The sequence below is a fragment of the Mesocricetus auratus genome, unplaced genomic scaffold (assembly GCF_017639785.1).
Source record: "Mesocricetus auratus isolate SY011 unplaced genomic scaffold, BCM_Maur_2.0 Super-Scaffold_100020, whole genome shotgun sequence".
In the NCBI taxonomy this organism is placed as follows: Eukaryota; Metazoa; Chordata; class Mammalia; order Rodentia; family Cricetidae; genus Mesocricetus; species Mesocricetus auratus.
The window spans coordinates 41,253,655-41,281,257 of NW_024429201.1; the positions used below are offsets into that span (position 1 = coordinate 41,253,655).

General features: G+C 44.9%; 2 long non-coding RNA genes across 2 annotated transcripts; one reads left to right on the forward strand and one right to left on the reverse strand.

The window, feature by feature from the left end:
* On the forward strand, positions 1-1,646 carry LOC110339505. Its single transcript, XR_002381579.2, has 2 exons — positions 1-131; positions 1,033-1,646. It is a non-coding gene; the product is annotated as an uncharacterized LOC110339505 (long non-coding RNA).
* On the reverse strand, positions 865-26,355 carry LOC121133163. Its single transcript, XR_005869929.1, has 2 exons — positions 26,301-26,355; positions 865-1,771 (listed from the first exon to the last, which is right to left on the reverse strand). It is a non-coding gene; the product is annotated as an uncharacterized LOC121133163 (long non-coding RNA).
* Between the last annotated feature and the right edge of the window lie 1,248 nt (positions 26,356-27,603).

Here is a 27,603-nt window from a genome sequence, read left to right on the forward strand (position 1 = left end):
ATTCCACGTCCCTTCTCTCGGGCCATTATTTGAACTTTTAGGTCACCAGCTGTTTTCGTGCTCACTTGAAGGCTTTTGAGTATTTCTTAAGTGCCGTTTCTTTCCTTCTCCTTCCTTACATTTTATTTGAGGTAAGTTCTCACTATGTTTGGCTTGGACCTGGCTATGTAGACTAGCCTTACCTCCAGACCCACCTGCCTCTGTCTCCCCGAGTGCTGAAATTAAAGGCGGGCCTCTCCACCCCCTCGTCCTATCCCTCCCCCTTACTCCCAACAACACTGGGCACAGATCCAGAGTATGAAATTTTTATCATTCAACCCTTCCAGAATGGGTCAGTGTCAAATATCATGCTGCTCTGTGCTTGCTTGAGGGCAGGGGAGTGACTGCCATAGAATGCCTGAAACTTCTGGTGGCATTGAACCCTATATACACTATTTTATTATACATATATACCTTAGCACATATGTGGCTGTGTCTTTTTGTAGTTTGATAAGCCATAGAAAAACCAGTATAGGCTTTTTTTACTTTCTTTACAATTTAATTGTTAGAAGATCCTTCCTTATGGTAGATTTTAGCAGCCCCACCATACAGGTATCTCTTTCCTTATTAGTGGGGATTTTTATTCTGTCTCAGACATAGACCTGAGCTGTAGGCGTCATGCCTCTTATACTTTGTGGACTGTAATTGAGTAAAGCTGAGTTGAACTCAGTCAAGCACTCCAATACAATAGTCACTCTGACTAATGGGTAGGTAGCATACGCAGTGTGTGTACACGGGTTAAATGATTCACACAACAGTGTGAGACATGGCGAGACTTCCTCACAATCCTCCACGGTGTCGGCGTGCATTTTAAGACTTACCTGCTTAGTTTTAGAATTTTCTGTTTAATGCTTTTGGAGTACTGTTGACTGTGAGGCTAACTGAGACAATAAAAACGACACGGTGAGTAAGAGGGAAGTGAATCCCTACTGCCTACATGTATATGTACTTATAGAGAAATTCATGTGAAGCTTACGAAGTACTCTGTGGCAGGAATCCCCAGAGGGGATTGCTCGTGAAGACTGTGGTGCTCCCCAGCGTGTACTGCTGCCTGCTGTCAGTCTGCTCCCAGCCCGGCAGGAGTGGGCGAACGTCAGAAAGACAGGACGTGACCAGTCACAGAGACAAAGCAAGAAGAACTGGAAATGTCCGCGTGGTGATTCAGGAGACTGTGTGACCGTAGCCCCTCAGGAGACCCAGCTTCCGGTGGGGTGGGGGATTTGGCTTAGGAAGGAGTTGGCAACTTCCCAGGGCCCTGTGGCTGGTGCTTCCCTTAGAGCTCCCTCTGTCCCTGAAGCACCTCTGCTCATACTTAAGGGGAAATACACCCCTCAGAAGTTCCTCAAACTCCAGGTCTAATTCCGTTTAATTTGTCCCTCAGGAGTTTTCTGCCCCTCTTAGAACCACTTTTCAGCTTGTGAAACCCCCTTCTCATTTGCCTTCCAACAGTGTTATAGAAATCTGTATGGCCGTTTTGTGCGTGTGTGTGCATGTGTGTATACATGTGTGTATACTTGTGTGCACTTGTTATACAGTTCTTGGTTCTTTCGAGTTTCACTTAGGAAGAGGATAATCCCTGGAACAGAATAAAGTGGGAATCTTCTTGGCGTCTTGCTGCCTTCTCTTTCTTCTTGGCCTCTCTGGAGTGGGTTCTGCAGGTGCCCTGCTTAGCTCCAGCGTTAGTGGTGTTGGATGAGGGCTGAGGGTAGGGGTGAGTGCACATGCTTGGCACCTGACAGACACAAGAATATGTTACCTCATGTGAGCAACTGAACAAGCAAACACATAAGCAAAAAAGAGAAAGCAAACATTTTGCTAAAACAAGCTTAACAGATTTGGCTTTGTCCAACTAAACTCCTCAGCCCCACAATGCACAGGGAAAATAATGCCTACGTGGACACTAGTTGCTGTGTGTGTGCGCGGGGTTGTGAAGAGTCAGCTCTTCTATCGCTTTCTTCCTCGATAAGAGAAACATTGGGGTTGAAGACAATGAAACTGGGTTCTCTCTGAGTGTGTTGGCATGTCCTCTGTGAGAGGGGACAAATGCAGACTGAAACCAACACCAGGCCTTGACTGACCCAAACACAGGGCAGCGGAGACCAGGAAGGTGGCTGAAGAAAGCAGCCTCTGTCAGTCCGCACATGTATCCATGGCTCACCTGTCGTCTCCTTTTAAAGTGTGGTGTGGCCACTGAAAAGTCATCAGAAAACACAGATACTCACATTACAATCTGTAACAGCAGCAAAATTATAGCTGTGAGGTGGCAACAAAAATAATTTATGGTTGGGGTCACCACGACATGAGGGACTGTAAAGAGTCACAGCATTAGGAAGGTTGGAGACCATTTTTAAAGGGTTTATGTTTGAAAAAACATTTATTAGCTACGTGTATGCGTCTGTGTGGGTACAGCACACCAGTGCAGTGCTCTCGGAGGCCGGAAGAGGGCTTTGGATTCCTGGGAGCTGGAAGATGGGCAGTTGTGGAATGCTAACGAGGATGCTCAGAACTGAATTTAGCCTCTCTGGAAGAGCAGCGAGTGCTCTTATCCACTGGGACATCGCACCAGCCCGTGTGCTGCTTTTTAATCTGACATTGGTATCCAGAGCAAGGAACATTTGAGTGACACCAGTAAGTCTGAGTGAATTTCCTGAGCACTAGTATGTGTGTGAGCAGTGTGACTACAGCCACTGTGTGTGTGTGAGCAGTGTGACTACAGCCACTGTGTGTGTGAGCAGTGTGACTACAACCACTGTGTGTGTGTGTCTGTGTGTGTGTCTGTGTGTGTGTGAGCAGTGTGACTACAGCCACTGTGTGTGTGTGTCTGTGTGTGTGTGAGCAGTGTGACTACAGCCACTGTGTGTGTGTGTCTGTGTGTGTGTGAGCAGTGTGACTACAGCCACTGTGTATGTGTGACTACAGCCACTGTGTGTGTGTGAGCAGTGTGACTACAGCCACTGTGTGTGTGTGAGCAGTGTGACTACAGCCACTGTGTGTGTGTGACTACAGCCACTGTGTGTGTGTGAGCGGTGTGACTACAGCCACTGTGTGTGTGTGACTACAGCCACTGTGTGTGTGTGTCAGCTGTGTGACTACAGCCACTGTGTGTGTGTGACTACAGCCACTGTGTGTGTGTGTCAGCTGTGTGACTATAGCCACTGTGTATGTGTGACTACAGCCACTGTGTGTGTGTGAGCAGTGTGACTACAGCCACTGTGTGTGTGTGAGCAGTGTGACTACAGCCACTGTGTGTGTGTGAGCAGTGTGACTACAGCCACTGTGTGTGTGTGTCAGCTGTGTGCCTACAGCTGCTTTGAATAACAATTTCAAATTTCTGTCCCCGAAGTCTTTGTGATGTGACAGAGAAGACTAGTTAGTTTCAAGTCTAAAACGTGCTTTTCTAGAGTCAACAAGGTCAGGTACCACTCACAAATCAAGGAGGCCTTGCCAGGAGGGCTGTGGCCACATTCCCCAGTTCTCAGGTGAGGATTACACCCCTGACTGAACAAGTCTGCCAAAGAATCCCACTCTCCGGCCATACAGCTAAGAGAATGGCTAGAAATAGCTCCATGTTCTCAGGCTAATTGGGCTTTATGTAATTAGCAGATTGTAGAATGTTAGCCAGACTTTTTATTACGCACGCCCCTTCCCTTCCTGAGGACTGCTTGCATAATGGAGATTTCCTGTCTGCATCTTCAGTGTCTAATTCTCTATGGTTGCTCAAGTATTTGTGGCCATGCTCTACTGACTCATGCCCAGATGCCAGTGGTAAAACTGATGACTGCCAAATGAAAAGAAATCAGCACGGAAACCCCAGGACTTGTCCCTCAGCTTGCCCCGTGGCTCCTGCTGAATCTCCAGAATAAGATGCCAACAGTCAACTTTCACGATTGATAGTCCCACTAGTCATCCTTCCTCATGCTGGACGGGGGAAAAAGCTATAACACAGGGTGAAGCCAATGGAAGTGGTCTCGTCAAACCTTCCCGGAGCCAAGTTTTCAGCTCTGTGCCAGCTGGCTTCCTAAAGCCCTGTCACCGCAGAGGCTTTGTGGGAAACAGCTGAGTCACAGTTCTGCAGCTTCTCTACAAGTGTACGAGTTATCACCTCATCTGACACCTAAAGGGGGCAGGCGGGACACGAGACACATAAATAAGCTCTTTGCTTTCCGGCAGCTGCTTTCATGAGAGGAGGACTCTTCTGAAAAGTCCGGGGCTGCTTGGGACACAGGAGAGCCCCTTCCTGTGAGGAAAAGCAAAGACTGAGGGCCTCACAGACTGGAAATCTCTCGTGCCTTCCAGGTGCTTTGTTTATGCCGTGCTGGCCAGGACACTCCTGCTCCCTTCTTTTCTCACAGCTTCTTTGCTGGTCATATCAGTGCCTTTCATTTTTAATGTTTAGAGATAAGCTCTCGTGTTGTTCAGGCTTGCCTTTAACTCTTTATGTAATCAAAGATGACCTTGAATTTCTGATCCTCCTGACTACCTCCCAGGTGCTGGGGTGACGAGCCTGTATGACCACAGTTTCTTTCTGCTCCAGTTCTTGTCCTTCAACATATAAGCTTTCCTCCTGATATATACACGCAGTGTCCGCAGGTCATTCTCTTGGTATACATGTCTCTAGTGGAGGTTCTTTCAAGTTGAAGCAATGCCTTCAAATGTCTTTCGTCCCCCACCTCACTTGTCTGTGCCCGTGGGTGATCTGCAGTACAGGTCGTCTCCGATCTCAGACCTCACTCCCTTCTTGCTCATGGCAACCAAATGCCCTTTGAATGAGGTCAGAGCAAAACCCCTTTCTCAGAAGCTATGCCAAACGGCTCCACGAATAGATACAATGTGCAAACTAATTGAATTTCACATTTCTACCTCTACCCAAACATGACTTGCTGGGTCATCTCCTATTAGATGACAGACCTGGATATTTCTATTGCTTGCTTACTATTTGCCGCATGCTTCCTGGCCGGGTTTCCAGGTAACTTTAATGGTTGTGTGCTTCTGGGGAAGGAGGAGTAGAAAACAACTCACCTCTTAGGTAAGTGGCTTAAAAACGTAACTGCAGTCTAAGCTACTAAAGAGCAGTCTCTGTGACTGTGAAGGCCCTGCTTGCCGTGTGACAGGAGCCCCTGTGTGGTTTCAGCAGAAGGTGGGGGGGGGCAGTTTATCTTCTTGGGCCCCAGAAAGTGCCAAAGACCTTGAGGACAAGGGGTTGGAATGCCTGCAACCTTACTGCTCACTCCCATTGCCAGGAAAATGGGCCCAGATGATGTGGCTGGTTTGACTTGATGTAGCTATAAGGTGACTAGTCACCAGGCCTGCTTTGGTGCAAGCAAGGCCAAGTGAGGCCTGCCTGTCCAGTGGGAACAGAATCCTGTCTGTCAAGGCATGGACCTCAAGTTTATAAAATCCAAGGCTCCATGGCATCTCCCTGAGAGGGTAGAGAAGGATGGGTAGGTACAGGGTGCCCAGTAGATCTCCATTTTTTGTGATGTGTTTCTTTGATGTTAAGTGTTCACATAGTTACTGTTAATAGCTGCTGAATTAATCTCAAATCTTCTCTAGCATTTTCTACCCATCTGACGCTACCTAGAGTGAAAATAACCCACCATTATATACAGCTACCATGTGGACACTCCTTTTACCTCCCCTGCAGGTTTTACCCATCTTTTATCTTACAGTTAATGGAGATTCTGTTACAAAGTAACCGCTAAGTCTTAAAACAAAAATGCCAATGCTCATTTTATATAGTGTGTCTAAGTAGGACCTAATTAGAATATGTATGTATGGATTTTAGAAGACACAATAGGTGAATGAGGTCATACAAAGTTTTATATATGTGAACCACAACTCCATTTGTATTTGATGTTCACTGATTCTATGAAAATGAGGATTCCAGGTTGTCTTCAGACTGAAGAAAGAACTTCATTAGTTGGCTTTCAAGACTCTCAAAGTACTGGGCTCATAATTTTCTTAATGACTTGGAGTCCTGCAAGGGTGGGGTGATAGGAACCTAATGATTCATATTGAGGCAGACTGAGGCTTGACAAGTCCCCAGCAGGGTTTAACTGAATCTTATCAATGCTGGATTTGTTTTCCCAGAGAGTCAGGGCCAGCCTCCCAAAGGCAGCAGTCCATAAGGCTCTGAGAGCCCTCACAAATCAAAGCTACCAAGGTTTGTTTTCTACTTCCCAATCACAGCTCAGGAACAAAGGCGGGTCAAAGCTAGAGATGGTGTGAAGTCCTTTGGTGATGATTACTTGGTCGATAAAATATTTCCAACTTTCCTCCCATGTGTCACCATTTTAAGCCTGCACTTGGCTTGCCAGCTTAGGCAAGTTGACTGTGGCAGCTATAGAGGTGAGCATTTGAGAAAATGTGTACCCACAGCTGGGGGCAGCTCTAGTTAGCCTGCTCAGCCATGGGCCAACGAGAAAAAAGGGACAGTCTCAGCCAAAGCTCCAGTGTGGGTGGATTTCAAAGCATGAAGGAGTCTTCCTTTTAGGCTCTGAGGGCTGGTGTGTAGCTTATGATTTTACACATTTGTCTTTTGGCTGGATGACTGCAGGCAAACAGACAACTCATTAGGAAAATAACCAAAGAGCTAAATATAATAGAGGAAGTAGGCTAGGCAGACCCTAGGCAGACAAGAATGGCTCACAGTGCTTCACAGGAGATCATAACCCAAGCCAAAACCAGTGTGTGTGTGTGTGAGAGAGAGAGAGAGAGAGAGAGAGAGAGAGAGAGAGAGAGAGAGAGAGAGAGAGAGAGAGAGAGACCACTATCCAGGGCTTTGTGTACCCGGGAAGGGAAGGAAGTTTCAAAGGGCCTTTTGTGGAACACACACAGCTCTGGCCCCTGAGATTCAAATCAGGATCTGGTAACTTGTGTAGCAACCACCTGCATAATGCTTAGAGACAAGCTGGAGTCTGACCCAGTCCACCCCGCCCACTCCCGCCCCACTGGTACTACCTTCTCTTTATGAGCCCTATGGTTTCCCTATTGCTAGGAAAGATTCTTAAAAAAAAAAAAGAAACCTCCTAATTGCAGGATAAAGTATAAAAGTTACTGCCTTATATACACAGAATGAAATATGGCAGATAATATTTTTTGATATGTGTTTTCTACATAGGAAATGTATTTTTAAACTAAGGCACTTTGTTTCTATTATAGATTATGCTATGTAGAAGCAGCAAAAAGAGTGCATTAAAGTACATAATAACATATATAGTAAATATTTATTCATGGACTTCTAACAAAATTTCTAACTCTCTCTCTCTCTCTCTCTCTCTCTCTCTCTCTCTCTCTCTCCCTACCTACCTACCTATCTCACTCTATAAATAACACAGACTTATGAATAGATAGATCAGCATTAAACTGGAAACAAAACTTAACCTATAGAGTCTCATTTGCTTTTGACCTCCAGCTCTTTTGGTACCTCATACCTTCCATTCACATCATTATCATTTTCTTTTCTATAAAACAGTGATGCTTTTGTGTTCTTTCCTATCTTCTGTGTTACAAACTGTCTCAGAAAACCTGGGGACTGTGTCCACACTTACAGCTTTGCTCCTAGGTCTTACTGAGTCGTCAGTCAGCACACAGTTCTTATGTTGCTTAAGCAACTTAGTTTTATTAGAGCACAACACCAGGGGCTCTGGGATCCAGACTGGATGTTGTAAGGAGACCTTGCCAAAGAGGGTAGACCACCTCACCCCATCCTCACTCAAGTCCCATTTTCTATTGGGTGGCCGCTGGCTGGTCCTTCGGGTTCTCTGAGAATCAGCTTTTGCAACTGCTTACCTTACAGAATTGCTATGAACATCAAACAAAGTAATGGCTATCAAAACACTGCTCAAACATAAATTATGTGTTATTATTAGTAGAGTTTCTATTGTCTACCAAGACAAAGGAACATTGGTAGTCACTCATTTGGTATGTTTTCTTGCTATTCTTGACATTTATTTAACATGCTTCCCCTTTCTATTTTTGTACATGATTCTCTTAGAATTTTATAAGTTTAAATGATTCTGTCATTATTGAGTCATAACTGAGTCAGCCATTGAGAACAAGGGTCAGATGAAACTCAGGTCAGAATTGTCTCAAACCCACTAGGAAATGACTTTCTCAAGTCGGTGCTTGGTGAAGACAAAGAAACTTGCTTCATTGTAAAGTGCTAAATGGAACCCTGGGTTGAAGTTATAAGCACAAGATGCTAGGGTAGGTAACCAGGGAACTACCTGTACAGCATCTACAAAGTCAGAAGCATCTAGAACAGATGCAGAGGGCAACTTTGAACATTCAGGCCTGCAACCTATAATCATCCTTGAAGACAGGAGGGCCATCATCTCAGTAAGCTGAACAAAAGAGGCCAACCAGTGAATCAGACTATGCTTATGCAATGGCTTGCCTTGCAGTTTGCAAAGCTTGCTGACAACGGGCGCTTTCTCTCCACCCTTTCATTGAAGTTTCTTGGCCCAGGAGGGTTGAATCTCTGTCTAAGGCCCATGTCTAAACTGAATTCTTTAAGTATTGGTCATTATCACCTGTCTTGTTTCTATTGTGATTGATGTATTTATAACCCAGCAGTTAAAGTTCATCTGTGCCGTCTGACTGGTACTCAGACTCTTAGTCTTTGGTTTGGAACCATGCCCTCATTTTAAATATGAGGTAGCCTTTGGCCCCCTTGCAGAATGATGATATGTGCTTAAAAGCGCAAGGCAAAACACCCAAGGAAGCCAACTACACACACACACACACACACACACACACACACACACACACACACACATATTGGTGCACTGGTGAGTTTAGTAAGCATTTTATATTCAAAACATCAAAGGAATTATGTTTTACATAGTTCCTTTAAGGTGTGGGCAGCAGTTGTTAGTACCTGTAAGTGTGGTGGTTTACACCTGAAAGGGGTTCTGGACTTTGCTTACAGTAAGTACAGACTTTAGGTCTTCTCCATCTCCAGAGTTATGGACTCTAAGGCTTCTTTCCCATTGGTCCTCTTCACAGCTCAAGTATGAGGGTACGCATCCAGACACAGTGGTTTCCTCATTTCCCACAAAGCACATGGACAACACTACCTATGCCTTCTTGATACGTCTACTTTAAAATCTGAGGTTTCAAGGTCAGGGGAGGGGTAGATCACTTGCTAATGTACTTGTTATGTAAATATGAGGACCCAAGTTTAACCCCTCAAACCTGTGTAAATCAGGCCTGGTGGTACACCCTTGTAATCCCATTTTAAGGGATATGGAGATTGGTGGGTTCCTGGTGCATGCATGAACACACACACACACACACACACACACACACACACACACAGTCAGCTTTTACAGCTTATCCTAAACTGGCAGGCTTTTGTAATATGACAAGAACTGGTAAAGGCTGGGTTGGAATCTCCAGCGAATGTGCACTGCTCTTCCCCTGAGGCTTTGCTAAGGAGACCAGCTATCCCACACAGACCGGCTATCCCACACAGACCGGCAAAGTTTGGAATGACTTTCAGAGATGTCTTGACTATGAGGGCATCCAGGCCTTTTAAAAGAAAGGTTGGCACAAACATGGCCAATAGCTAGCTGGACGTCAGCTAGGCCCACGCCCAGGGGTGGCATGGGAGAGGGGCAGGAAGAGATTAGAAATATCCGGGCTCAAGCATGAACCCAACTTGGATAACTTTTGTATAACTTCAGTCCCAAGTCCTGCCTGACCTAGTCAGAATGTGGGCTTGCTGAAAACCTGCCTTACTAGCAAGGAGCCACCACAGGACGGATAAATAAATGTACAAACGGAAGAGTGGTGGCTCACACCTGTAACTAGGAGACCGAGGCAGCACAGTCAACAAGAGTTCAAGGCCACCATGGCCAAGATCGACACACTGTTACAATAAATAAATAAATAAATAAATAAATAAACCTACTTCACTCTTTTTTTTTCCCCTTAGAGGAATGGCTTTATTCTGAGATATAATGAAGCACAAGGAGAAACTGATATTCACATTAGGTAACTTCCATCTACAATAAGAGCAGAAGGACTTAGTGGCTCTCAGAAATCACATGCTTTAACTTATTTAGTGGCAGAGTTTTAATTTTGGAGTGGCTTTTAGGAGAGACTGTTATCAATGTCTTTTTAAAATGTGTCTAACTTTGTCAGTAAGTTATTTTGTCATTAGTTAATTTTAATGTACAAAGATAGGTATGTATTCATGTAAAATATGCACTATACGCATCCTTTATGGTTCTTTTAGTGTGTGAGCATGTTATTAGGTCCCTGTAAAAAGAAGCTAGATAAACATCGCTTTTAGAAAGTGAATGAAGGGTGCTCAGAGGAAGGCATGATGCCAGAGGGCTCCTGCTTCCTGGTTTGTCCCCAGCTATGAAGACCTTGTTTCCAGATAACTATCTGAGGGTACCACAAGGCTTTGATACAGGCCGAGTCAAAGCTACACAAGGGAACAACAGTCTGCTGTGGAAAGAAGCCCTTCTCTGAACTGGAAAGTAACGTTGAGTGGACAATAGAAACCCAGGCATTGTGAAGGGTTCACCACGGGTCCTGGATGGCGGGTCTCAGGGACTCCTGCAACTGTTAGCATGTTTTCTGAATGTCAAGTGCTTCATGGAGAGTGAGTGCTTCCTGTCACTGTCTTTTGACCTTCTCGTTCGTGGTTATGTCATCTAGTGGAAACTCCCTGGCCCTTCGTAGTACCATCCTGTCCATTCTTGGACTGAGTCTGATCCAGGGCTCATTTCTACCCCTTTCACAGAGGTTCACGATTAAAGCCCCAGCCACAGTCCTATACTGACCATGGGAAAAACAGGATCATCGAATGTTGCTAGACCTCGTCTTCATGACGTTGTCAATGGAATTGTAAAACTAGGGTTTTTTGCTCTGGTGAAGAACCTGTTCCCTGCTTTGCTTTATAGAAGTCATTTCCTTCCTGGAACATTAGAAAAATACACACACACACACACACACACAAACAAACCATGGCACTCAGCGTTCTGGGAACTGTGGGAGGATTAAGAGTGACCTTTAGCTGGGAGTGAGGCAGCCCAACCCCAGAAGATTCTGACCTAGTTTCTTTTCATGTGTATCATGTTGCACCTCTGTGGAAAACACGAGCAAAGTCCCACACCAGCCTCAGGCAGGCCCTTAGGGTTCTCAGCAGACTGGTCTAGTTATATAAACTCCTGGGGTGAACCCGGCTGAATGGGACTTGATCTCCTTTTGAAGGAGAGGACATAGGCTAATGTGCAGACATGATGGCAATACATTTTTCTTACACTGGGTAGCAGCTGATAGCTGAAAGGGGACTTTCATAGTAGTGTCATTTGAGCTTTCAGACAGAGGCTTACAGAGCACTATGACACTTAGGTGTCACACAGTTACATAACATTATTAACACAGAAGAACACTCCTTTTTCAAGAAATCTTGTATATATCAAATGATTAATAATATAACATGACAATTAAGGGATGGATCACATTACACAAATAAGAAAGAAAATGAACATTAAAAAAATATCTGCTGTGAACTGTTATAAAACCAACATGTAGACCAGCGCAGTAGAGCACACAGAACCCACAGAGAGCACATCCAAGTTGTAGCTTCCTAATGTTTGACAAAGGCGCCAAAAACACTGCTAAGAAGAAACACATCCTCTTCTGCACACGGGGTGGGGAAAGTGGGCATCCACAGGCAAAAGGATGGAACTAGATCCATGTTTTGTACCTTGCACAGAAATCAGTTCAAAATGGATCAAAAACTGTAATGTAAGACTTGAAATTCTAAAACAGCTTGAGGAAAACAGAAGCAAAGTACTTCAAGATATAGGCAAAAGCAAGGGCGCTTCAATAGCACAGCCAAGAGTCCCAGGGTCTGACAAGTGAGGACACAAAGCTCCGAGGAGCAAAAAGCATCAGCAGAAACCAACAGGGTGGGAGGAAATCTTCTGAGCTGTACTTCTGAGGCACTGTTAGTATTCGGGTCTATGCAGAGCTCTAGAAATTAGACACTAAAGCACCAAGTCGTCCAATTGATAAGTGGATTAAACAATCAAAAGCAGTTCTCAAAACAGAAACAAAAATAGCCAATACATATTTGGAAAAGGGTTTGACATTCTTAGGCATTGGGGAAGCACAAACTACAACTATTCTGACATCGTAGCTCATCCCCCTCACAGTGAATGCCTGTCACCAAGAAAACCAATGACAAGTGCTGGCAAGGAACACAGGCAAAGAAACTTCTACTACACTGCTGGCAGGAGTGCAAATTGGTGCAGCCACTTTGAAAATTGCCACAGAGGTTCCTTAAAAAGAAAGGATTATCCAGTGATATTACTCTTCTGCGTCTGCCCAAACAATTCTAAAGCTAGAACAGCACAGAGACACTTGCACATCTGTGTTTACTGCTGCTCTAGACACAGTAGCCAAGACATGGAATCAGCCTAGATGCCCAGCAACAGATGAGTGGGTGAAGAGACGCTGGAACACACACACAGTGGAATTTCATTCAGTTGAAAGGAAGAATGAAATTATGATGTGGCAGGAAAATGACTAGGGCACCAACATGTTAAGAGAAATAAGCCAAACTCAGAAAGATTAACATCGATCTAAATTACACACATGTACATGTATGTATATAGAACATGGAAGTACAAAGTGGACTACAAGAAGAGAGGGAGAAGCAGAGGGTCACAATTCAAGTGACACAAAGGCAGAAGGGGCATTGTTTGGAGGGAGCAAATGCCTGAGCAAGGAGGAAGGGGGTTGTGAAGGAGGGGAGTGGGAAGGAGCCATAGGGATGAAGTCTAATGACGTGTGTGTGTGTGTGTGTGTGTGTGTGTGTGTGTCTGCAAGTGCCAATGAAACTGATTTCTTGTATGATAACCCAAAATTGATGATAATTAAAAAATATCTGACTACTGTGAGCGAGACACCACAGAGGGATTTGACATGCATTGTTTTCTTGATCTTTAGATCAGGTTGGTCATGGTATGTGCTTTACCCAGTGGTTTATCAAGGGCACATGGTTATAGTATGACCCGAGAGGCAAGCCCAGGGTTTAGATAGCCACCAAACCTGCTCTCTTGCCATTATGTGACCTTATACAGGACTACACAAGATGAATAAATACCACTCATGATTTCTTCTGACTTATGAAATCCCTCAGCTTAATGGGGTCACCCTGTCTAACTTTCACTGTCATAATAGTGGAGACTGGTCCTTCACTGACCCATTTACTGTGTCTTATTATGGTGACTTGTAAATGTTTCTCCTTGCTGATGTTATCATATGTTCTTTGAAAGTAGGTCTTAAGTCTACTCATTTCTTATCTTCAGAAGTATTTTTTTCCCATATTGCTCGGCATCTAGTTCTCCCCTCAGTAAATGTTTTCGAGTGAAGATAATTTATCAGAATTCAGGGATTTTATGAGCTGGAAAGCCTAGAAAAATTATTATTCTATCTAAGAGGAGGAGGATGCATAGAGTATGTTTGCTCTACTCATACAAAACCCATCACAGGACTCTTCCCCCCATGTCTGTCTCTTTCTCTGTTTTGAGACAGGGTCTCATGTAGCTCAGGCTGACCTCAAACTTGCTATGTAGTCAAGATGTCTTTAAACTACCAAAACCCTTGCCTGAACTTTTTGAGTGCTGGCATTACAGGTGTGTTTCATTCCAGTTTTATGTGGTGCTCTGGATGAACCCAGGGTTTCACAAATGCTTGGCAGGGACTCTTCCAACTGAGCTACATCCCCAGTACCCACAATGACTTTTAAAGTAAAAATTTTTGATTTAAAAAGTCCATCTTCAAGAAAACTAGGAAATACCTGAATGTCAAATCACATAATCTGTCCAATGTGGCGAACGTGCATAAAGATGAGGGCAGGTGTGAGAACTAAGACTACCTGCAGACTCAGAAGGGGTGGCCAGGGGCACGGGGGCCCAAGCATGCAGACAGACACAAGAGGCAGGCAGAGTCTCCCCTGGGACCTGCTTCTGTTTTGCACAGAAGGAAAGGATGGCCAGACAGATGGCAGGAAGTTATTGGGCAAGATATGTTTATTTTCTCTGAAAATAGACATCCTATTTAGAAGGTTAATGGGAGTATAAAAAGCAGAACAGCAGACAGCTTTGTGCAGGCTGAGCAGATTCAAACCGCAAGCAAACCAAACCAAAAGACGAAGAGCTGGGTGTCCTTTAGTGTCTGTATTGACTGACAGCCTGCCTGGTAGCCACTCATCTGCAGGGTCAGAGAGTGTGGCACATGCTGCTGAAAAGTTTGTGTAAAAGCCAGTCTGCTGCTGAGTTTGCATCACTGACTCATCTCCAGAGTGTTTCAACCAAGCAAGTCAGGAGAATCGCTTTCCTTTAGAACTCAGGGACATCAAGCCCAGTGAAGACAAAGCCCCCAAACACTGACACAAAGACACTCTGTACCTATTACATTTATTTATTGGGGAGGTGACACGTGTGTGCCACAGTGCTTGTGTGGCCACCAGAGAGCCTTGAACTCGGGTCATCAGGGTTAGCAATAAGCAGCTATAATGACTGTGCCATCTTGCAAGTCTAAATAAACTCTTAGGAAAGAAAGACTTCCAGAGAACCGGAGTTTCTTTTGCATATTTGTCTACATTTTCAAAAGAAAACCAACAAATAAATAAAAAGGTAACTCATGCCCTAGTCACTGACCAACATCCCGACCTTCAGGTAATCACGTAGGTAAATGTTTTCCACCAGACTAAGGACTGTCCACCTCTGCAGTGATTTTCATTTTACCCTGGATACAGTAGGAATTTAGAGATAGTTCTGAATGAAAATCCTAGACCACCTGGGTTTGTACATTGTATTTTTAAATAGCTTTTAAGTGCCTTTCCTCTTGTATTGTTTAAGCTGGGCTTTTATTGTTAATGGTCTAAATGAAGTTCAGTGAAACACAGAAGGAAAAATATATGAGAAATACAGTGAAAGAAAAACAAAGTAAGGTCAAAGTGATGAAAGAATTGATAATGAAGCCATCGAAGTAATGAAAATCATTAGAACAGACATTGTGGAAAATGCACTTACCGGGTGGGGGTCACGGTACAGATTAAAATAACTTTTAAGCCCAGAGCCAAATAAATGAAATTAAGTAAAAAGAAGGTGACAGCTGTCACAGTCAGCCACCTGCCAACCAGGGATTACAGTTGTCTTTGATAGAGAACAGGCTAAGGAAACAGGCAAGAATGCCCGAAATTAAAATCACAACCCCACTCAAGTCCAGTCTGATATAGCTGTGCCCACAAGAGGTTCAGGTGTCAAACCCACATCCACACCAGTAAATTCTGACGAACTTTTGTGAATGACTTGGAAAAAGCCAGCTTCATATAAGGGGGAAAAGAGCAGGTTTATCTTGGGCTTTTTCAACAGAAATAGTCAATTATCAAAGGTATTACACAACTTCGGTAAGTAATGAGTTAAATTGCAGTCCCCTGGAAGCAGACCACAAAGTAATGAGTTAAACTGCAGTCCCCCGGAAGCAGACCACAAAGTAATGAGTTAAAAAGCAGTCCCCGGAAGCAGGCCACAAAGGCAGAGCCTTGGGTCATTTTAACCACACAGCAGAATGCACGCATTCAGAGTCTTGGTTAAAGAACCAGGCACTATTGGAAACCCTGGAGATAAACCACCATTCAATGTGGACATGGGATGGAGAGCGCCGTGGAGACCCAAAGCCTACATAAGGAAATGAGGTGCCTTCTCTCCCGCTTCAGTGTGGAGCTGCAGCTGCCTCTGGAAGTTGCCACATTCAAAAGACCTTAATTTCTCACATCCAGAAATTAGCAATGTAATAGTAAACGATTTTTATTAATTTGGAACTTATTTATGAGTACTCACTCAATAACCTTTATAATTTTAGGATTTTAAGAGATTTTATGAGACAAGGTGGAGCAGAGACTGGACAAAGGGGTCAGCTATTAAATGTGAAACACTTAGGCAACATGAGAATCCTCTCAATATTGTTGCTGAGAATTCCAGGTCTAAATAATCTAAACAAAGTAGGAGTGATTGAAGTATTAAAATAGGCTATAAATCATGAAAAGGAGTATCACAGAATAATGTTCAGGCATTGCTGTTAAGTAACAATGTGCATTTGGTATCCAATAGGACATAGAAAGGAAACTTCACGGATATGTGTACTCCTGCAGGTCCCTCTACAACCTGACTCTGGTGTGTCAGGATGGGGTTTCTACTCTTACTGTGTCCAGGGCACGCTGTTTGGGTTTTTACACAGTGCATTTCTCCTTTTCTGTTTGCGCTAATTCTTTTCTTTTGCTTGTTTGTTTGAGACAGGGTCTCTCAGTGTAGATCTGGATGGCCTTAAACTCAGAGATCCACCTGCTTCTGCCTCCCAAGTGCTGGGATTAAAGGCGTGAGCGACCACATCCCACCCCCCCATTCTTAAAGATTAAGTTGGCTATTCTTTTTCCTTATCCAAATTAATTTTTGCAATTTTTAAAAATTTTCAAGTATAATCACATAATTTTCATTCTCCATCTCCTCTCCTCAACCCTGTCATATTCCTTGCTTTGATCCCTTTCAAGTTCAAGACCTTTTTTATTATTATTATATATGTGCATAAACCTAAAAGTACCACATGCTGGGTAGTCTATTTACTCTTGCATGTGTGTATCTGATTTCAGGGTTAACCATTCAGCATTAGGGGGCTCATCCTAGGATGACTTGTTCTCCATTTCTCATTAGTTACCTGCAGTTCTCTGTTTAGGGGTGGGGCCCACCATGAGAGTTCCACCTTCCCTGTAAGCATGTGTCATTGATCAGGTCTACTTAGACATCCATGTTACTGCAGCAACTTGTCATTTCTAGGAGACACAATCCTGAAGCAGGCTTCTTGGTCCTCTGGCTCTTACAATCTTTCCCTTCAGTCTTCTGTGATGTTTGTAGATCTATCATCTGGGGCTGGGCACCCATGGATCTGTTACTCTCTGCATGTGAAGTTGTGGTGTCTGTCTGCTGCAAGGGAAGCTTTTTTGATGAAGACCCTTTTGAAATGCCAGACTTGTCTGTGGGTGTAGGGATACATATTCAGAGTGCAATAGGACTGTCCTAGTTTGGTAAAGTGGTGCCAGTCTCTTCTCTAAGGCTCATGATCTCATTAGCTCTGCGTAGTTGGCCAGGCTTTCATCACCATAATGATTTCCCTCCTGTTGAGCATACCTGACATCCAGTTCGTGGCTCTTGATCACCTCCAAGATATAAGTGCTACTACTGCACCTTCAGGGGTATCCCCCTGCTGGCTATCCTTGTGGTCCATGGGCATCACAGCTGGTAGGACTGATTCCCTCCCTCTCTCATAAGATTGTACACAACCTCCCCATACTGTGAAAGCTAGTCCTAGGGAGGACGTTTCTGGGTCAGATCCAGTCCAGAGCACATTTGTATCATCAGACTAAAGGTGGCAAAGGGCAGGTTTTCATTTTATTCTAGATCACATCAAGTCATGGGCTGGGAGTTAGAAAGACAATCAGGTCAGACAGCTTTGCTTAAGAGGTCTCTGTTAGCTCATTTCCGGTCCCTGCTGGGAGACACTCGGGACATGTCATCTAAACCTGACTTTTCTGCCCTGGCCTGCTTTTGCTGTCACATGGTACTCTGAGCTGCTAGGCCTCTAGCCTCATTATTTGGTTTCTAGCATAAACTTTACCTCCACATTTGTCTTTGATACCCGGTAGCTGTTTTTGCTTGGCACTGACTTTTAGATTACAGGCCTTTTGAAGGCAGCAATTATGCTCTGTGTGTGTGTGTGTGTGTGTGTGTGGTCAAAGGTAGATGTGTCATGTTTTAATGGATGAAGGATTCTTTCCACTAAGGAAGGAGTCTGAGCGGCAAGCCACCGTACTTCTTGAAGTTGATTACTTGTGGTGTTTCTCGCCCTCGGCCTGGGGCAGGCAATCAGAGGCAAGGCCCTAACTGGGCGCATTACAGACTGCTGTATGGCATTCAGTCCACAGCTTCCTCCTTTCTTCAGAAACAAGAGTTATGAATAAGAGTTCTGAAGAAATAAGGAAAACGCTTCAGGAATATGAGTTCAATTCTACTATTTACTTTTTAATTAAAAGCAAACCATGTGGGTATAGGACTGCCATCCCAGCCCTGAGTGGCTGAAGGGTTGCTGCAGACCCAGGAGGGAAATGTCCGGCACACTGTCTACCCCGAGTCTGTACCCGGGTACTAGGTTATAAACGACCAGCTTTCATCGTGGGTTCTGTCTGTACCTCTTCTTTCACGGTCACTCTTTTGGTGTGAGGACACTTTCTTAGCCTAGGCACAGCTACACATGGTGACAGCTGTGCAGCCAGCTGAGATGCAGATTCTCTGGACAGGCCAAGGCCTGACACAACTGCAGCTTCAGCCGACAGCCTAACTTTTTTGAGGAACATTAAGCTGGAGACACCCAGCTAAACTGCTTCTGGAGTCCTGATGCTTAGAAACTGCATGGGATAATGGACGTGAAATGCAGAACCACAGCCCTGTATGTGTAAGTACCCAGGCATTTGTGGAGAACAAGGACATTTCTGAAATACCCTGGCAATCGTTATCATACACAGCCACTGCAAATTTTAGGTCACTACCATGCCAGACCTTATAGGACACAGGAAATGGTGCAACTGACCATCCTGGAGTTTCTCTGTGATTCAATGTTTCCTTTTTCTTTTCAGGAAAGGAAACCCAAATAAGTACAAAAACTGTCTCTTTTTTAAAGATTACATAAAAACTTATATATCTTTAATCTCCACGGGGTTTCTAATAACTAACAATGAATGCTGCCAAGTCATAAAGTTAACATAATGAAAACTTCATGGACTACCATTGTGGAATGAGAAGAGTATGTCAGTTATTTGAATATGAAAATCAGTGATGCTATAACCGAATGCACACAGCAAATGTCAAGGCAAAGGAGCAGCTGTGTAGTCCTAATCAGGGCTGAAGGGGTTCCACACACGACACTACAGATGCCAGCAGCAGTGACCATCCTTGGCAGCAACAGGTGGGAAAGCAGCCTGGCCATGATGATGGCCTCTTCCTTCCATCCAGGCAGGAGCTGGAAGTGATTACACTAGCAGACCTAGAGAGTTATGTGACCTGTTGAATGGCTTCAAGTGGAGGACTGTGAAGCAGGCGAAGGATGCGTTTCCACAGGAGGCAGGTGTTTACCCTCAGGGAGGAGACAAACCCTTGAGGAGAATGGGGCTCAGTGCAGGCAGGGTGGCAGAGATTTTTACCTTCTGCCAAAATGGTTTAGCTTCGGTTTTCCTTGGGAAAAACTAAACTTCATGGAGGAAGAATGTTGATGGCCTGTGAGATGCTAGTGGTCCTGCCTTGGGGGACTGGCACCAAGCCAGTGGACAAACTCTGAAAGCAGGCTGGCAGGAATTAGGGTCTAATAGAATCACCCAACCTGCATTCTTGTCATTCATCCAGCATGACCCTTTTGGGACCATTTGTTCTTTGTAGGTCATTTCACCTCACCCTAAAGATGATTTAAAGCAAGAATCAATTGCCATTGCCTCCTGCAGCACTTCTGCATGCTCTTCCTGCTTGGTTACTTGTTTCCTGTCTGCCCAGCAATAACATAATCTCACAGATGGCCTGGCTACTGACAGTAGAGAGTTAGTGTCAATTTTAATAGTACAGGCATTCTCTTTTTATGTGTGGCCCTTGCTCTAGCTAGAGATTTCTTGCTCTAGCTCCTGAAGTGTCTACCCAGAGACGGCAGCAGCAGATCTGGCTGTTCTGCGCACCCATTATGTAGCAGGTTCTCACTTTGTGGAAGACAGGCATCTTGACTACCTCTGGGAAAGAGAGTCACCAGCCTTCCCTGGTCCACATCTTTCTATGTGAAGCCTCTTGGGCTGGCTGAGGTTCACTGGCCCTTTAAAATGTTATCAGCTCATTTTGGAAACTTTACTCCACACGAATTAGCAACATGAGAAGGTCACTGGATAAGAACCTCCAGTACAAAAATGCCTCTGATCAGGCCAAAAACAGAAGTGTGTGGCCCTCAGGAAAGAAGTATTCCTGTCTCTGGCTTTACCTCCCTACAAATGCTGAACAAATTCAGTAGCAAGAGGGAAAGTCCTGCCATGGTGTTTGCTAATGAAGAGAACCAGATAAGCAGACATTGGCAACTAATGGCTTTTCCTAGTGGTCTGTCTCCCTGGTTCTGTCAAGCACCTGCCATTAGCTTCCTGCTGCTTCCTTTGTGAGGTGAGGCCTGCTTGTTCCCTCTTTGCTAGGCCCCCTTATTACTCATTCTCAAAGCCAAACCTATTGGGTCACACCTACTACAGTTGCAACCATTTTGCATAGTTCACATTTGTCTTGTGCAGTGGTGTTTTCCTGTTCCCACACACAAAACTGAGGAGCACATAAATACTTGTTGAACACAGACTGATACAGTAAGGAACTCAAAAATCATGCAACAATGATTATTGGAGGACTTCCTGACTGTTTTTGTTGTCCCAAGACAGTTGACACCATCTACCTCTGTCTGACTCCATAATAGAAGTCAGAGCCTGAACTGCTTAGAGGACTTTGCAGATGGCATATCCTTCCCCTTGGTTTCTGGTTCCTCTCATTGGAGTTGGGAACAGATGGTGAAAAGTCAGATAGTGCTAAAGACTCCTTAAAGATCTCCACAGAGAGATGAAGGCATGTTCTTACTGCAGGCTAGTAAAAAAGCTTCATGATGACCTCTTAGGATGACTGGATGAGGAACTCTGAAGGTTGGCGTGTGATTCATGCTTGATGTAAGTATAGTTGAGTAGGGATGCATCTGGGAATCTGCTGCACCCTACAGAGGGCTGAAGTGCCCTAAATGTCTAGTTTCCTGGTCCCCAAAGCCAAAGATATACTATGAGAGGAAGATGGAGGGGGCTGAGGGAATGGGGACTGCCAAGGCTGGCAAAAGGAGGGACTTGGCCAGCAGCCAGAGGCCACCAAAAGATCTGGGATGCCAAAGAACTTGACAGCCTCTGGAGGAGACCCAGGCCAATTTCAAAGGTGCCATCCAAGACCTCTCTTCCCCATGGCCCTCACCTGCCTGTTCCTTCCCTTCACACTTCTGGAAGCTGAACAATAAGAGGAGAGGGGTGGTAAAAAGTGTGTGGCTGTTAATCTAAAGCAAGCTGGATTTGGAAGAGAGGAGAGGCTCTAATTTTCAACACACTGTAGAGTTTTGGCTATTAAACAAGACTGGACTTACGAGGTTCTGAAATGAGACTGAGCAGGGGCTCTGGAGAAATTACGGGACCTGCCAACTTGATCTCTGAAGGCAGCTTACAGGGGGACATGTGAGAACAATAATGTTGCTTTAAGATTACAGTAGTCAGTCACTCTAGTTCAGTGCAGCAGTCTTTGCTAATCCATCCCAAATCGTGATACCCTAAATTGCCAGGAAGTCCAGAGTTGAGGCAAATTGCTCAGGGTCACATGTTGGCAATTCCAGAATTAAGATTCACAGCAAGATGTAGGCCAACAAGGCATTTCAACTGCCACCAAACTTTTGGTGTGCTGCTTTGCGGTCCCTGTTTCTGAGCTGGTGGCCTTTATCTTTAGTCAAAGACAAGTCACTATGGTTAAGATGTGCACACGAGCAGAATGGAGGAGCAGGCTTGTTCATTCAAGCTAGGGAAGGCAGGAGCAGGTGGGAGGCAGTAATTGGCTCCTCCAGCAATAGAGGCTTATCAACAGCGGAGAGGATGAGGGTGCATGTCGGAGTGGCATGCCAGCAGTCCCTGGTGTCCCCTTACAGCTGTTCTTTGCTGCAGAGCCTATAGCCCAGGTGTTCATAAGACCCCTGGAGACCCTCTCTATTCTCCTTAGGCAAGCCTGATTTAAATGAACTCTGTGAGAGGAGGAGCCTCCGGTACAAGTTGTTTTTCCAGCAGAAGGGTCTTTCCTGTGGCGAACCCTCTCAAGGACCCTCTCCAAGGAAGTGGGAAGAAAGCCCTGTGCTTACAAACAAAGGCTCTTTTAATCTGTCCTTTTTGTGAAAGTTGGGAATTCTTTTTGACCATTAGTACAATGAGAGTGAGACTCAACAAGTCACTCAGAAAAAGTGACTTTTAAAAGTGATTTATGTGGACTTGAGTACCTGTATATATGTCCGTGTATCACATACGTGCTCTTAGAGACCAGAAAAGGACACTTGCCTCCCCGAACTGGAGTTTCATGTAGTTGTGAGCCTCCTGACCTGGGGTCCTCTGCCAAGAACAGCAAGTGTTCTTAACTGCTGAGCAATCTCTCTAGCCCCCAAAAAGTGACTCAAAAATTCTACTTAAGCCAGGTAGTGGTGGCACATGCCTTTAGTCCCAGCTCTCAGGAGGCAGAGGCAGGAGGATCTCTGGGTTGAGTTCAAGGCCAGCCTGGTCTAAAAAAAAAAAAACTTAAAAGTAAATAAAAGCATTTCCGTTACAGTCATTTAGTATGTAAATTGGATTGCTATACATAAAGTATGGCTTTAAAATAGAAAAAATACAACCCTGTCCTTTATAAAGATAACTGGGAAAGATTCCGTTTTGCTGAAGTCTGGAGCAAACGCACATCAACACTATGTGTACATTACTGGTAGTCATGGTGCTCGGTTAATGTGGTACTTGAAAATTGGGACCAGAGCCTTTAGAATATGCTGTGTTGTGTGTGCCTACCACAGGAGGTCAGTTACCATCATGACAATGTTTGAATGGATTCAGTGCAGCTGTGCATGGAAACTGCTACAAGGCTTTGCACATACACATAAATGATGGGAAAAGGAATACTTCTCAAATACTCAGTAAAACACAGAGAAAACTCACGAGTTTCCAAGTACACCTCTACATATGTATTACCATAACATCCCCCAAGGTATCCATCCCATTTGCAGGCTGAGGACAACTTTTTTAGGTATCACCACCTGCGGCCTGTGAGTGGCAGAGTCTGAACTGTAAGGCACCCCGTTTAACCTGACGCCACGCTCTGCACCGCTGCAGCCAATGCCTGTGCTCGCGTGGCACTCTACCACCTCCCGTCTGTCTGTGTCAGTTTCTATGCTCGCTGCTCCCACCTGGGGCCTCATCCTGCTCTGCCAAGTGCTGTCACCAAGCTGTATCAATTATAAAATGGAGGCAGTGAATGTGACTGGTGGGCTCCACTGTCTTTACCCTTACAGAAACACCAGAGTCCTTCTATTATCCTCCCGGTGTCTACCACCTGGAGGGCTCAGCAAGTGCTACACACAAAATAAATGTCAACAAAGGCATGTGTTGAGTTTAAAGAAACATCTCTAGAGATGCTGTGATTATGTTGGAAAATTGGTATACAAGTTTAAGTCTGTTATCTTCTACCACGTCCTTGAGAAATGAGAGAAAGCTACTGACAAACTATTGGGCCAGCTAGACAGCACAGCACGCTAAGGTGTTAGTTGCCAAGCCTGATGACTTAAATTCAATGTCTGGAACCCACATAATGAAAGGAGAGAAATGACTCTTCAAAGTTGTCCTTTGACTGCCACATGTGTACCTGTGGGTGCACATACACATGTGCACACACACGGAAATCACATAATTTAAAACATTCAGAAAATGAAATCAGAATCTATATGCAAGTTGTGTCCAATGAAAAAATAGTTCAAAACCATTTCAGACCCCAAAGGAAACTAAGGTATGAACACCAATACTGGAAAGAGATGTCCCCTTTGGAACTATTCCGTTAATCACAGCAAACGGAAGTGTCACAGGCAGCAACCTGCCACTGTGACCACTGCCTACATCCCTACATCCCGGCTTTGAGAAGGGAGCAGCAGGGCACAGCCACCTGGATGACCCAGTTCACCTTTGGAACCAATCTGTATCCTTTCCACATCAATGTCAAGTATGACCTCTGTGAAGAGTCTGCCTTGCTCATTCTTCCAACACACATCAGTGAGCACCATCTCCATGCCCGAAGCCAGAGGCTGAGGACTCTGGAATAAACAAGGCAGTCTTGCCTGTGTTGGAACTTAAGAATACAACTAGTATCCAGTTGTAACTGTGCCAAGAAGGAGAAACACAGAATCAAGAGAGCATGCATCAGTGTGGAAATGTCAAGCAGAGAGCATCAGGGTGAGGACTCAGCAGAGCGAGGAAATGGAGTACAGACCTAGTGGTGCAATGTTTGTTCAGCATGGCCTTGGGATAGGAGGAACCACTGGTACCCGAAGCAGGAAGTGAGAGTGGCAGAGTAGAGCGGCCATGTAACACGACAGTTAGCTGTAAACCCACTGGGGAGATCATCGACTGTGAAGTCCTAGGCTGGCGAGTCAAGCACACCAGCTAATCACGTGGGCTCATCTTCAGGAACTTCTCTCCTGTAGTTCATAGACCTACACAGGGAGGACTTAGTGTCCACTCGCAAGTTCCCATGCTGTACTAATAATCTGATCACAGTAGGAAAAACCAGCCTGGTGGGTCAGTTGAATCAGGCACACAGAAGTTGAACATGACATTGTATCAGACTCTCAACTTGAGAATTAGGCAGTCATAAAATGTCAGAGGTACCTGCAGTCACTGCTGTCCTCCCGGTGCAACCTCTGAATGGTAAAACCAGAAGAGCAGGTATCAACAAACCCCAAACATTCTACCTCCAAACTTCAAGCCTATCTCTGCCTTGCCCCCTTTGCAGTCAGTCAAAATAAATTTACTCTCCCTGGAAAGCAATGTTTCCACAAACATTACCTGCACTGGGTAGATATTCAATGACCTACTCTAGGTGACTACTTTTGGTTGGATTCTCAAAAGTTTTATGTAATGAAACTTTCACCACGGTTTGTAGCAGGCACATGCGCACCAAGGTTGTTTACTCCAACTGACAACGGGTGTCAGCGCCATCTTGTAACGGAGAATGTGGGGGCGGCTCCCCACATCTCCCCCTTTTGTTTTAATAGCAAACAGGCTCTCCCAGGACATTAGAGGGTAGAGACAGTGGTTGAACTTCCCAAAGAACAAAATTAGTGAGACGTGTACGAAACCTATCCCTAGATTCATCAAAATCCAGGATGCTTCCGACCTGTCCTCTGCCTTTTTCTGGGAAAAGGGAAAAAATACAGCAGGTAATCCTTATGCAGGACAACATGTCTCTCAGAGGAAAATATCTCTCTGTGCGATGCCTTTGCTCAACACCCCTCTTGGGAGGCCAGACTAAACACTCTACCCTGTGCAATGAACCTAAGTTCCGGGTGTGCAGGAGCTGTTCAGTAGGCAGCCTATTGCTTAAGCATAGTCAACCAGATATCGGTTGACGCCCCTTGCTCGAGCGCAGTCAGTGCTTGTGCTGTGACCACCTTATCTCTTTTGTTTTGGGTTCTGAGCTTGCAGACCAGCCAGAGAATAAACACTATTCCGCAGCATAGGACTGCTCCAAACAATCCCACCCCCACCCATTCTTTGAAATATTAAACAGCTGAAGAAATCCATGAAGACAATCCCTCCGTGAAGGACAGGTCAAGGCGGGTAGAATTAATCTGAACAATGGCGACCCTCAATTAGCGAAGCATCTGCTCAAATTGATAGGTCCAATTCATTGCAATTAGTGCCATCAATGTCAAGTTGTTCCTCTTTGTCACAGGAATGTCTCGCCATCCTTTTGCTCCATAACGGTTCTGGTGAGTCGTTCTGGGACCCAAAAGGGATTTTCTTCATTCTCCCCTGGATCTTATTAGAATAGGATCCGGGCCTTTCCATTCATTAGTTAGCACATCTTTCCATTTTACACATTCTTTGGGTCTTTGCGGATCCGAGCAATGCCTTATTGCTGCATTTTGACCCTTATCATCCAGATTTTAAAAATTCATTGCCTTTTATTATTTTGTCCAGTTCCTGAAAAGGGTATAAGCCTTCTCCCCTTTTTTGTTTATCTTCTAATGTCCCTCTTGGGGACTGTAAGGGCTCCCCCTTATCCTTAGATTTACCGGGGGGGGGGGGTTATCTTTCTTAGTTACAACCGGTTTCTTTTTACGTGCACCTAACCTCTCACTACGCTCGGTTTCTGACATGCTAGACAGATTGAGAGGAGCCATGATAAAAATAAACACCTGCCGCTCGAATGAAACAAAAGTAACGACCGCGAGCAGCTCTTTTATCTACAAGAGACTAAAGCACACAGTCAGGCACTGCCGCTTATCCTAACAATTGTAACGATGTAACAATTTTAACACAGGCTCCAATCCAAAGTCCCAGAATAACATACCTCTCTGAGCGTAGTTACCTGCAGTTCTGAATCCTCCTTGAATCCAAGGGGTCTCCGATGGTGCTGACGATGATGAGGTCTGAGTTCCCGGGTTTCGGCACCAGATGTCCCGCGCTACCGTCTCGCCAGCAAGAACGACGCGGCACACTTAGGATCCTTCTGCAGAACAGCTTTAATGCGTCTTGAGAGGGAGAGCATAAGCTTACAGAGTGGAGACCCGGGGAGCGAAAAGCCCAACCCTTATATAGCTCAGCAGTCCCCGCCTCTGACGTGTCATCTCCTGACTGGCTCCTGCTCGTCAGCCCATATGGGAGAGGCAGAGAGTAAGGGATGGAAAAGTTGCAGGCACATGCGCACCAAGGTTGTTTACTCCAACTGACAACGGGTGTCAGCGCCATCTTGTAACCGAGAATGTGGGGGCGGCTCCCCACAACGGTTTACTTTAGGGCTGAGGACAAGAGGTAAACACCAAGTTAAATGTTTGATGGTGCAGGGCTGCTGACAAGATGATGACTTCGGGGCCCTCAGTTTTCTTTGAGCATCCTTGTAAATTTAACCAGAGTAGTAACCAGTAGTTGAAGGTTTTAAATGCCAGGGCTCAACTGAGGTCTTTTCTTTCTCCTGCACTATTTTCTCAGAAAATAGTTTAGAAACTAGAGTACAGATTCAGCTGGGGTTATCTTATGCCTAATCTAAACTGGGTATCTGCTAAAGATGGAGTCTATAAGTTCAACTTTCAACATTTGGGACTTAAAATTTAGAGCTACACCCAAGCCAGATGAACAACATTACACATCATCCCGTGTCACTGCAGAAACCTTGTGAAAATGCAGATCCTTAGCGCCTACCAAGAAACTCTAGTATGGGTAATACAAACCACTTAAGAAGCACACTTCTGAGAAACATTGCTAGTAGCAAGTTAACAGCGACAACCTTTGATTAAAAGACCAACATGTCACTAGAGTAGGCCCACTGGTCATTACCTATAGCCTTTATATGTCCCTCAGGAGACTCTACCGTGGTAATGTGAGGCCCCAATTTAGCCACAACTAAGCTTATTTATTTATTTTTTTTTTTTTGGTTTTTACGAGACAGGGTTTCTCTGTATTGTTTTGGAGGCTGTCGGTCCAGCCCAGCCTCGAACTCACAGAGATCCGCCTGCCTCTGCCTCCCGAGTGCTGGGATTAAAGGCGTGCGCCACTACCGCACGGCCGCTTCTTTTCTTTTTAAACTCAGAAGTTGGAGATAAACTTCCATTTGATAGTGAACATATCAATACCAAGGTAAACGAGCACCAGGTATC